Source organism: Sorex fumeus, unplaced genomic scaffold (genome assembly GCF_029834395.1).
Source record: "Sorex fumeus unplaced genomic scaffold, SorFum_2.1 ptg000289l, whole genome shotgun sequence".
In the NCBI taxonomy this organism is placed as follows: domain Eukaryota; kingdom Metazoa; phylum Chordata; class Mammalia; order Eulipotyphla; family Soricidae; genus Sorex; species Sorex fumeus.
In genome coordinates this window covers 54,443-65,978 of record NW_026606346.1, presented here as the reverse complement: position 1 = coordinate 65,978, position 11,536 = coordinate 54,443, and the positions used below count along the sequence as shown (strand labels likewise).

General features: G+C 43.0%; 1 pseudogene; it reads right to left on the bottom strand.

The window, feature by feature from the left end:
* Nucleotides 1-10,438: 10,438 nt before the first annotated feature.
* On the bottom strand, nucleotides 10,439-11,220 carry LOC130018845 (olfactory receptor 7A10-like; annotated as a pseudogene).
* Nucleotides 11,221-11,536: the final 316 nt, after the last annotated feature.

Genomic DNA, 11,536 nt, shown 5'->3' with positions numbered 1-11,536 from the left:
AGGCCCCTGACCCTTACTCCCCCATCGCTTCCCTTTCTCATCTTCCTTCCCCACCTTGATTTCTGTTCTTCTGTTCTATAGCCTCTGGGGTTAAGGTTGATCTAGGCACCAACCCTCTTTATCACGTGGCATGTACTCATTCAGGTATTCTAGCTGCCTCAGATAAGTGAGATCACCCTGTATATTCTTCCAGTTTACTTCATCTATGTACCTTCTTTTTTACATCATATCATGATACATCCCGAGCATCCTCCACCCACATCCTCCAAATTCCAGTAGGCAGGGGTCACACCCACCAACTGGCCCCCTGGCACCGTGTAATCCCATCAACGGCCAAGACTCAGAGACTATAAAACCCAGCTCTCAGAAAAGAACAGCCAGGGTGTTGGCCCCGCGCCTGGCTGTCCTCGCCAAGGCCCCTTGGAGGGGAGCAGATTGAGTTTCCCTCCCCGCCCCAACCAGGGCTCCAGCAGTCGAAGACATTCAGAACCAGCCACCACCATGCTGAGACCACTCTCCACACGCATGAAGGTACTGGCAGAGGAACAAAGACATACGGGTCCGGGGCTGAGGTCCAAGCCTGCTCGGATTGGGGCTGAGCATCCTCCACCCAGATCCTCCAAATTCCAGTAGGCAGGGGTCATACCCACAACTGGCCCCCCGGAACCGTGTAATCCCATCAACGGCCAAGACTCAGAGACTTTAAAACCCAGCTCCCGGAAGCATGCGGCCGCATTTGTGGCTGCGCGACATCTGGACAAACTGGCAGGCTACGAAATGTAACCTGCCCTCACAGCAGAGTCTGGCAAACTCCCAGTGGAGAACCCAATATGCCAAATACCAGTAACAATGATAGGTCTCATTATCCTAACCCTGAAAGAGCCTTGAATATGGCACTTTAAAAAAATCTCAGGGCTAGGACAAAGGGGTCTGCTCGAGGCAATCGACGAACAACAGGATGGTCGTGATCATCGTGATCATGACACAAAAGACACTTCCTCATGCCCTGATTTTATAGAGGCATAACCATTTAGTAATTTTGTAGGGTGGGGGGAGAGGAAACTCAATGTCTTCTTTTTTTCTTTTTTTGGTCACACCCGGCGATGTTCAGGGGTTACTTCTGGCTCTGCACTCAGGAATCACTTCCAGTGGTGCTCAGGAACCATATGGGATGCTGGGAATCGAACCCGGGTTGACCACATGCAAGGCAAACCCCCTACTCATTGTGCTATCGTTCCAGCCCTCAATGTCTTTTGTGTAGGTAGAGAATGACTTGAAATATATAGCGAATCTATAGATGTTCATCATACTCCTTCCCACTTTCTGATTTTTCTTATTTGGGAACAGTGTTGATCCGTGCATTTTTTATTAAGTATAAAGTGTGGTTTCAGAGAAATTGCCAAAGACAAGAGGTGCAGACAGGAATGAAAAAAGGAGGGAGACAAGAAAGAAGGGGTGAAGGATACAGAGGAGAAATTTCCACTTTATGAAGTGGAACTCATTAGGGGAAGTGGGAATATTTGGCAAGAAATTAGAAAATAGAATAAAGTATCACAAAGTGATACTCTTTTTTAAGAGTAGCCACTTTATTTTATCTATTTATTTATTTATTTATTTTTGCTTTCTGGGTCACACCCAGTGATGCTCAGGGGCTATTCCTGGCTCATGCACTCAGGAATTACTCCTAGCGATGCTGGGGGACCATATGGGATGCTGGGAATCGAACCCGGGTCAGCCGCGTGCAAGGCAAACACCCTACCCTACCCGCTGTGCTCTCACTCCTGCCCTAGGTTATCTTTTCTGATTCATCTTTGTGTGTGAGTGGTGTGTGTGTGTACAAGTATATGTGGGAACTGATTTCAAGTCCCCCCCTAATAAGAGCCCCAAGATTGGGGTATTTCCCTGCGTAAAACAAATTTAGGGTAGTTTAACTTTACACAATCAGGGCAGCAAACGATCAATCACCCAGACAAGAATAGAATTTTAAACGATCTTGACTTGTCACTATATTTCCAACAGCCTAGGGAAGTATCTGTCTCTGTTCTCAATGTTCCTGTTAATTATTTTTAGCTTTATATTTATGCTTTTGGGGCCGTCTCCAGCAGTGCTCAGAGCTTACTCCTGGTTCTGAACTCAGGGATCACTTCTGATGGGCTCAGAGAACCCCGTGGCATGTCAGGAATTGAATGGGGCAAGCACTTTACCTGCTGGATGTACCTGCTAATTTTGTTTTGGGACCACATCTGGCAATGCTCAAGTGTAATTACTCTTGGCTCTGCACTCAGAAATTACTCCTGGCAGTGCTCAGGGGATGATATGGGATGCAGAGATTAACCACAGGTCAGCCGTGACTAGACAAATCCCCTAAACATTGTACTATATCTTTGGCCCCACACCTGTTAATTTGTGAGGTACCTGCTGATTAACAACCCTTAATGTACTAGTAGTGGCTCATGTGTCCAGCCAGAGTCAGGGAACGAGAGGGATGGGAAGAAGAAATTGCATCCAATAAATAACCAGTTCATCCCTTATTCAGGGCTGTCAAGGATAGTGTGTAGGATAGACAGGACACAGCATCCATCTGTATCATGCTTTGCAGCTGACCTTGCTGGATAGAGGTCAAGGGTGCCAATACAATTACTTTCACTATGGTAGATCGCCACATGAGGAGTGTATGTGGGTCAGTTCAGTACGTGACATATTGCTGGCTAGTATCTCTGCTGGATCACAGTGCAAAAGATATGTCTTATTCTGAAACATAGTAAAATAGCTAGTTTTTTTTTTTTTTGCAACATGAAGTGTGTTTTTTTTCTATTTGGGCCACACCCAGTGGTGCACAGGGGCTACTCTGGCTCAAGCACTCGGGAATTACACCTGGCAGAGCTCGGGGGACCCTATGGGATGCTGGGAATCGAACCTGGGTCAGCGGTATGCAAGGCAAACGCCCTACCTGCTTTGCTATTGCTCCGGCCCAGACAGGAAGTGTTTTAAAAGATTCCCAACTGCCCGTGAGCAAAGTTCTCTAAACAAAGAGCACAGCACAGCAACAGTGCCAGGCTGCAGAGACCAGCTACCCAGGTGGTTGCTGACATTGGCTGGATGCTCCAAGGGCCCCACACACTGACTCTTAGGGTTCAACTCATGGAACTCATGGAACTGAAGAACATTCTACCATCCTCAATAACATGATGGTCCTTGAGAGTTTGATGCTAAGTCCCACTCAGACCAATGCTATCACTTTCCTTTTTATCAGTGTTCTAGAAACAGAGAGGCAAATGGCCTGGGGCTAAGCCTGGGGGAGTTGGACTTCCATTGCTTAAGCAACCAACTTACACCTCAGACCTCACTGAGTAACAGATACCTAATATGCAGTCTTGTAATCAGTGTGCAAAAATGCTTTATTAGGGGCTGGAGTGATAGCACAGCAGGTAGGGTGTTTGCCTTGCACGTGGCCAACCTGGGATCGATTCCCAGAATCCCATACGGTCCCCTGAGCACCGCCATAGCCAGGTTGATGCCTGTGTATCACCAGGTGTGACCCAAAAAGAAAAAAAAAATGCTTTATTAGGAACGTCACAAGAATACATTATTATAAACATCTAAGAGGTAGATTGTTCTTAATTATCTTGCCATAGAGAGAAACACATAGCATGAAGACTGACATTCCAGTGGGATCTTACTGTGATATAAGTGTATCAGATCCATAAATATACACAAGGTTATATATGTCAGTTTTAGACCGGTTAAAAATAAGTCTAATCACAAAAGTTGAAGCGGGGGCAATAAGGAATAACAGGTATAAAATAAAACAAAATATCAAATAAGACAATTGCTACTAAATAAGTTTATGTGTTTATAATACACAGCAGAATTCAAGAAGACTCACTGATAATAGATCCCAAAAAATGTGTCACCTTTTAAACATTCCTACAATAATCTTTGCATTTGTTTATGAGCTATATGCAGTGTCACAAAGTGGATGAAAAATACCTCATTCCCCCCCTCCCCGGAATATGGACAATCAAAAGCAAGAATAAAAACCCATACTCCAGTAAACAAAATAACTCTCACAAATATTAACAATAGAATAAAATACTCTATGGGGTCTTAAAGCAATAAGGTAATTGCAACGTAAAACTCTAGAATTTCCTGGTGCTCCAGTAAATGACATTCATTATTTTAATTTGAATCAGTGAGGAAAGAGAGTGTGGGATGCATGCTTCATGAACTGCTCTCCTAGATAATATCTACCTCTATTGCTTCATACCTCCTAACTAAAAACAGAAGTCACTCAAGTATACATAGTCTTAAAAAGAAACTCATTTCAGCACAAATTCCTGATCACAAAGGATACTATTTTCTCTTTGTTTTGTTTTGTTTTTTAGCTTTTTGGATCACACCTGGAAATGCTCAGGGGTCACTCCTGGCTCTGCACTCAGGAATTCCTTCTGGCAGTGCTCGGGGGTCCATATGAGATGTTGGGAATCGAACCCGGGTTGGCTGCATGCAAGGCAAACACTCTACCTGCTGAGGACACTATTTTCTGATTATACTTCGTGGCAAAACTCCTCAGACGTGTTCTAAATATTACTACCTGTTGTGCCTTTGCCCAGACCCCAAAAACTTGGGGCAAAGTTTACCAAAAAAGTAAACGGCCAAAGTTAGGTATGTGGGAGACACACTCACAAACCACCTCCGGCTCAGATATATAATTGGAGGTATGGCCTTTCTGGTTCCTGATCGTACTGCTTAACAACCATGATCCCAGAGACTCAGAAACGAATCTCGGAACCCAAAGGCTTTTGGCAGAAATGCATCCTGTTCCTGCAGTAGGTTACTGGCACTAGGCCATGCCAGGTGGGAATAGGTTTCGTGCCTTGGCCTGTTCCCCTTGGTGGCCCGGTGACCACCATCCTCCAGAGGCCACTGGACAGTCAGGTTTGGGCCTGCAGTGACAAGACACGAGGGGCCTCACAAGATGGGGGTGGAAACAGCCCTTTCCTCCCCATCCCAGCGAGACTCTGAGTCGCTGCCTACAAACGGCCTCTCTGACTCCTGATCAAGCTAATTAAGGGCCATGATCCCAGAGACTTAGAAACAAATCTCAAAACCCAGCGATTTTTGGCAGAAATGCATCTGGACTGCATACAAGGTGGCTGCCGCCTCAGAGCTTCTTGAAAAGCCAGTTTGCAGTGGATGACACCAATGCCTTGGAATGCCTAAATGGAGATAAAAACCTCCGGTGTGAGGGTGAAACTGATGCCATGACAAGCTGCAGCTAACATAAGGTCTCAAGTAGCCTCCTCCTTCCCTGGAGCAGGACTTGCAGTTTCTGGTAAACTCCCAGTTGAATAATTTGCCAAGATAAGAAATTGGGCAGGGGTTGGAGAGATAGCACAGCGGGGAGTGCATTTGCCTTGCAAGTGGCCAACCCGGGTTTGATTCCCAGCATCCCATATGGTCCCCTAAGCACCGCCAGGAGTAATTCCTGAGTGCAAAGCCAGGAGTAACCTCTGTGCATCGCCGGGTGTGACCCAAAAAAGAAAAAAAAATTGGGCAGTTTGATCTAGTGGGTTGTAAGGGGTCACTGTACCCTCCTTAGGAACTGCTACTAACCATTACCTAATTGCTGACCACCATTGTGATAGGGACAATACTAAAAATATACCAGTATATAAATTGCCTCTTAACTCTGAACCCTATATAAAATGCTTGTGATTTGGAGTCGGGGTCCTTGTCAAGACTCAACTGCATTGGATGAGACCTGGACCCTAACTCGAACTAGCACTGGCTCGAGCTAGTAATAAAGTTCCTTTGCTTTTGCATTAAAAATAAATAAATATTACTGGAATTCCTACTCATTCTGGAGTCTTGTCCAGAAGGATTTCTGTTCTTATCACTTATTGAAAAGTGATGACCCTTGTATGGCAAACTCCAGTTCTTTTTTCTATAGCAAGTTCAATTCAGCATAAATGAACATAGTCAAGTAAAAAAACAAAGCATCCTTTTTCTCTACTATTTTTGGTGGGGTTTGGTTTTTTTTCGTTTCGTTTTGTTTTGTTTTGCTTTGCTTTTTGGGTCACACCCCACTGGTGGTACTCAGGGGTTACTCCTCACTCAACACTCAAGAATCACTCCTGGCGGTGCTCAGGGAACCCTATAGGATACCAGGGATAGAACCTGGGTCAGCTGCATGCAAGATAAATACCCTCCATGTTGTGTTAACACCCTGGCCCCCTTGTTTGGATTTCTCATGTAAACTGCAATCCATTTCCGTGTCTTTCCAAAAGTATCCAGTGAAGTCAGACTCACCTGGTTGGGGTCTCCAAGAGAAATTCCTCCATGTGGTATCTGGGATTTCCTTCTGGATGGTTGATGATGGGGAATGAACCTGAGTTGCCAGGTAATAGATCAGGAAGGCAGGAAGCGTGAGTCCCTCAGACAGACAGAGGACTCTGAAGACAGCAATCTTGCCCATTCCACCCCTTGCTGCTAGCAACCTCGGATCCCTCAGCAGAGGGGCTATTTACGGTTCCTTATTTCTCATTAGACCCATTTCTTTGTTATCCCAACCAGTTGTACCTAATTTCCCTGCGGACACGGGTCTGGACAGGAATATCTTGGTAATGATTGTCTCTTCCCAAGAGGCCAGGTTAGAAATCAAGTGAGTCCCTTCTTCATTACTTCTTCTCCAGGCACTTCCAGGTCTCCAGAGGTCTAAACTCCCGGCCCCTTATCCCCAGTCCAAGTTCAGCTTCCGCTCTTGCCCTCTGGGTCTTCAGGGCATTGAAAATGGTGCAACACGGACCCTCGGGTTTCTAAAAATGGGAGTCTCCCACTCTAATGAAATATAGAACCCAGTTCTTTTTACAGACCCATTCATACTGTAGTCCTGTCTTCATGAAACTTCTACAAACACAGTGATGAATTGCATGTATGCCACAAATGAAGAGATTTTTATTAGGTTCTTCATGATCAAGTGATAATGATAGGCAATACATTCAGATATTAATGGCCGTGTGCCTGATTTAGTAAATTTTAACTTCCATAAAATTTCATTTCGTCCAAAATGATGATTATACATGCTTCAGATTATATTGTGAAAAGGGGACTTGTAGGGTTTAATGTTGTGCCCCCAATTTTCTTCTGAATAAAGAATAAAAATACCCTTGTGGTGAAGTCGGCAGGCTGTCATTTGTCAATATTTGTGACAAAAAAGTCTTAAGAGATCATTTATCTCCAGGAGATATTTGACAATATATCAAGGGATGACACTAAACTCTAAGGACAGAAGCCAACATAAAATATTGTCTAATTTCAAATATCAATAGTGAGAATAAACTAGCATTCCTACACCTATTTTGTTCCTATGAATTACCCAGGAGCTTAGAAATGGAGATCTACATTGTATGACTGAAACCTAATCATGAAAGTTTGTAAGTCTGTAACTATATCTCACTGTGATTCATTAAAAAAATTTTAAAAAGAGAAAAGCAGAATTAGTATATTAAAAAATTCATAGATTTTATATACCTTATGTATAGTATTGTTCTTTCCTCAGTTGTTATATGTATAAATAGTATATACTTTATAAGTCTACTATATACTCTATATTAAAACGTTTTTATTTCCAAAAATAAAAATAATAATAAAATAAAATTTAGATCTATGCATTACGTCTATTATGTATCAGTCTCAGTTTCTAAGTTCTTGGTGTATTCAAATCCCTGCCAAGACAGCAGAGATACCCTGCACACCCACATCAGACTATGGATTGATGGGGAGACCTAGTAAATTAAGGCTATTTCCCTTCATACAAAAATACATTTCTTTAAAAGAAGCAGTTAAAGATTGACCCTTAAAAGGGCTTGATCTGCATCTAATGTTTACAGATACAACGATCTGAGTCACTAGAACTGAAGACCATCATAATATTTTTGGATTGGCATTTGTATTCTTTGAAAAGGACATTTAAAATCATTTTGCTATTCAGTTTTATTTCCGATCATTGTATTAAGGTGGTGATATTAAATTCCCTTCCAGGTAACCAAGAGAGGGTTGAAAGACAAGCATACTTGTTGAGGAAAGTGCTGAAGCATTGCTCATGTGATGGGAAGAATTTCAGCTCTTACGTGATTCATTCTTTAATTATGAAGATAGAATATGAACCTGAACATAAATGATAACTTTAAGTATTTGTTTCTATAATTTTATTATTTGGAATACATTGCTATTGTTCAATCACTGCTTTTAATGGATATGGAAATATTTAGAATAAGTGTCATTATGATAGTAGGAAATAGTCACTTTGGACAGGAATTGAGTGCTGAAAGTAGGTTAAAGTATAAGGTAAAGGTAAAGGTAAAGATAAAGGTAAAGGCCCTCCCGTTGTTCATCGATTTGCTCAAGCGGGCCCAGTAACGTCTCCATTGGAGACTTTGTTGTTACTGTGTTTGGCATATCGAATACGTCACGGGGAGCTTGCCAGCCTCTGCCATGCGGGCGAGATACTCTTGGTAGCTTGCCGAGCTCTCTGAGAGGGGCGGAGGAATCGAACTCGGGTCGGCCATGTTGGCTGTGTGTAAGGCAAATGCCTACCTGATAGGGGCTGGAGCGATAGCAGAGTGGGTAGGGCATTGGCCTTGCACGCGGCCAACCTGGATTCGATTCCCAGCATCCCATATGGTCCCCTGAGCAATGCCAGGAGTAATTCCTGAGTGCAGAGCCAGGAGTAACCCCTGTGCATTGCTGGGTGTGACCCAAAAAACAATATATGGGATAAATTTTCAGTATCTGTATTGCAAACTATAATGCCCTAAAGGGAGAAAGAGAGAGGGAGAGAGTAAGAGAGAGAGAGAGAAAGAGAGAAGAAAAATGCCAGGTAGAGAGGAAGGGCCAGGGCCAGAGGGAAACTGAGGACATTAGTGGTGGAAAATGCACACTGGTGAAGAGACGGGTGTTGGAACATTAAATGACTGACAATCATAAATAATTTTGTAACTGTGTATCTCACTATGATTTAATGCTTTAATTAATTAGATAATTAATTTTTTATTTAAAAAACGGAAAAGATAGAATAAATGCCATTGAAGAGAATGAAAGGAATCACATACTGAAATTTCTCAAGCAGAGACAGGAGGTAACTCAACGAAAAGTACAAAAATGCCCCAACAAATCCTTTACAAAGATGAACAAAGACCCTCCCTTATGGCCATGGTCTCTGATACTTAAATGATGGGTTACATGAAAAATATGTCTGCTTTATAATGCAATGTGTAATGAACTTTTGAGTGACCATATCAGGAGATGAAAATGACTTAGATTCCATCACTAACTATAACCATGGGAGATGATTCTTTTATCTTAAAATTTTATTTTCTATAGAGAATATTTAAAGGTATGTATGTGCTCATCAGTTTTTGTCAGCGATTACTAAAAACCTGTGGGTAGCGAATAGTGTTTATATAAAGTGTAAGGGGATAATTTATGGATGTAGGCCTTAGCTATTCCTGTAAACTCCAAAAATATCAACACAATTGCTCTAAAAGTATTATTAATAATTATTACCATTATAAGATCCAAGTATAAAATAGAATTTAATGTAATATACATTAGAACCCAGAGTTGAAAATGTATATATGTAATTAAGAATAGGCACTTTCATATTGTATTGTTTCAATTTTCTTATTTGCATAAGTTAAAATCGTATAGTACTCACTACTTCATATCAAAATCATGTAGTACCTACCCCTTCTGGTTTATTTTCTGATCAATCTAGTTCTTAAAGTTCTTCAAGTTTTAATGTTCTTAAAAGTTCTTAAATTTGTATTGGAATAAGCAGAATGAAGTAAATTTGTTTTGTGCCACAGGGGGCAGGTTGGAATTGGGAGGGAAATTGGGGATGTTGGTGGACAGAAAGTACCACCAGTGGTGCTGGAACACTAATTGCTTGAAACAACTGTTATAATGAACAACTTTGTAATAACCTGTGGATAGCCAAATGAACGTTTTTCTGACAGTAGAAAAAAGAACGATGAGTTATTTTTCAGAAATGCAAATGTAAAATTACTTGGGATTGTATGAATAACGGGGAAGAAATATTTTCCAAATATTTCAGGCCAAGGGATGGAAATCATCTTGTTTTTGATCTCTGATTCTGTGGCATTGTTCCCTACGTTCCTGTGCTAGAACAGTTTCGAAGAGGCTGAAATGATAGCACAGCAGGTAGGGTGTTTTCCTTGCACATGGGCACCCCAAGTTCGATTCCCAGCATCCCACATGTTCCCCTGAGCACCGCCAGGAGAAATTCCTGAATGCAGAGCCAGGAGTAACACCTGTGCTTCACTGGGTGTGAGCCAAAAAGAAAAGAAAAATAAAAGAACAGTTTCAGAGCTAACACTTAAAGGAGTCTCTTCAGAGCTCTCTTTATATCTCTGTTTCATAGACTATAGGTGAAGAGGTTCAGCATGGGGGTGACCACAGCGTACATCACTGAAGATTCTGCACTGCTGTCTGAGCTGTGGGGGACAGCGGAGCTCAGGTTCACTATAACAGCTGTAGAGTAAAATAGAAGGACCACGGAGAGGTGAGATGCACAGGTGGAAAATGCTTTATACTTCCCCTGAGCAGAGGAGATTCGACATATTGAGGAAGCAATCTTTGAGTAAGAGTAAAGGATTCCAGTGAAGGGACCACCCCCCCCAGAATCCCAGCTGCAAAATACATCACCAAATTATTAAGAAAAGTGTTCCAACAGGCAAGCTGGACCATTTGATGAAGTTCGCAGAAAAAGTGGGGGATTTCCAAGTTTGTGCAGACAGACAGTTGCAAGATCATTAAACAGTGCAACAGAGCATGGAGCACAGTCATGATCCAGGATGCTAAAATCAACGTTCCACAGAGCCGGGGGTTCATGATAACCGTGTAGTGCAGGGGGTGTCAGATGGCCACGAGGCGGTCATAGGCCATCACCGTCAGGAGAAAGTTGTCTAATGTCTCAAAAAGTAAATAAAAGTACATTTGGGTGACGCAGCCTGCAGGGGATAAAATTTTGCTGCGTGTCTGGATGTTGTACAACATCTTGGGGATGGTGGTGGAGGTGAAGCAGATGTCCACAAAGGACAGGTTGGACAGAAAAAAGTACATGGGCATGTGGAGGTGGGGGTCTGAGCGGAAGGCCAGGATGATGAGAAGGTTCCCCAGCAGAGTGATCAGGTACATGGACAGGAAAAGCACAAAGATGAGGGGCAGGCCTCTCCTTTTCCATCGCCCAAGCCGAGCTGGGCTCTTCTCCCCACCCAAGTCAGTTTTCCCACTGCTTCTCGAACCCGGGACTTGGATTTCACCCTGCAAGCCCCCAGGCGTCCTCTGGACGACGCCGGGAGACAAAGCAGACCTGAGCTTCTTGCCTCTCCCTTTCCATCGCCCAAGCTGAGCTGGTCTCTTCTCCCCACCCAGTCTTTACTCCCCTGACATACACCAGGTATCCGTGGGGGTGTGGCCACTTTAGAAGTGGGCGTGGCTTTGAAAGTGGGCG